This window comes from Zalophus californianus, chromosome 1, assembly GCF_009762305.2.
Source record: "Zalophus californianus isolate mZalCal1 chromosome 1, mZalCal1.pri.v2, whole genome shotgun sequence".
Lineage (NCBI taxonomy): Eukaryota > Metazoa > Chordata > Mammalia > Carnivora > Otariidae > Zalophus > Zalophus californianus.
The window spans coordinates 197,026,799-197,028,068 of record NC_045595.1 but is presented as its reverse complement, the minus strand read 5'-3'; the positions used below and the strand labels follow the sequence as shown (position 1 = coordinate 197,028,068).

General features: G+C 44.6%; 1 pseudogene; it reads left to right on the top strand.

Annotated features, from left to right (window-relative positions):
* The first annotated feature begins 221 nt into the window (after positions 1-221).
* On the top strand, positions 222-310 carry LOC113919149 (annotated as a pseudogene).
* Positions 311-1,270: the final 960 nt, after the last annotated feature.

Genomic DNA, 1,270 nt, shown 5'->3' with positions numbered 1-1,270 from the left:
AGAGAGAGAGAGAGAGAGAGAGACAGGGCATGTGAGCAGGAGGAGGGGCAGAGGGAGAGGGAGAGAGAGAAAGAATCCTCAAGCAGATTCAGTGCTGAGTCTGGAGCTGGATGCAGGGCTTGATCCCAGGACCCCGAGATCATGACCTGAGCTCAAAACAAGAGGGGCCGCTTAACAGACTGAGCCACCCAGGCGCCCCTTAAATCTACCGATTTAAATGTTAATCATGTTGGCCTTTTGGCTAAGATCAAGTGTAGTATCTGTTCTTATCAGTTAATCATGTCTAAAAAATTTTTTCACAGCAACGTCTGGGTTGGTGCATGACAGAACAATTGGGCACCATAGCCTAGCCACAATGACACATAAAATTAACCATCACACTTGGGCCCAATAAAATACACTATTAAAATCATTTCTAACTGTTTCCTTTTCCTTTTAAAATGTGACTACTAGAAAATTTCAAATTGTGTATGTGGCTCACATTTGTCACTCACATTACATTTCTGTTGGACAGTACTGCTTGAGACATCTATGAAAATAGATAACAAGTTTTATGAAGGACACATGTACAGGGTGCCATGGGAGCATGGAAGAAATACATTGACAGCCACTTGGGGCTTGTTAAGGAGGGCTTTGCAGAGGTGGTGAGGTGATTAAAGCACTAATTCTGGAACCCAAATGCCTGGGTTTGAATCTCTGCTCTGCCAACTCACTAGGTGGGTGGCCCAGTGCAAGATATTTCCCCTCTCTGTGCTTTGTTTTCTTCATCTGTAAAGGGAGGGCAGTAATTAGGCCCTGTGCAAGGGGTCATTGTGAGGGTTAAATGAATTTATACATTTTAGCATTACTACAGTACCTGGGACAGGGAATCTCCTCAAATATTAGTTATAGAAGGTCATGCTTGAGCAGAATCAGGACAGAAGAGGGCTGGACAGACCCCGAAGGGCTTATGGAAAAGGGATGACTTTCCAAGGAGGGGAACATCAAACCCTCTTCTTTGGGCTTCATTTACTGTTTTACCACAGGGAAATCAGCTGAAGGGTCAAATTAGTCTATTCTGTGGCTTAGAGTTTGGCCAACTTGCACTGACTTTCTACATCATTCAGTGAATAACTGGCATACACTCGGCAAGGTGGCTTTCGGTCCTCATTGTACCTGATCTCAGCAGCACTCAGCTGTGCTGACCACAGGCTTTTTTCCAGAACACTGAATTTTTAGCATGATTGTCTCCTGGTTTTCTCCCACCTCCCTGGGTGCTTCACCTTTGACT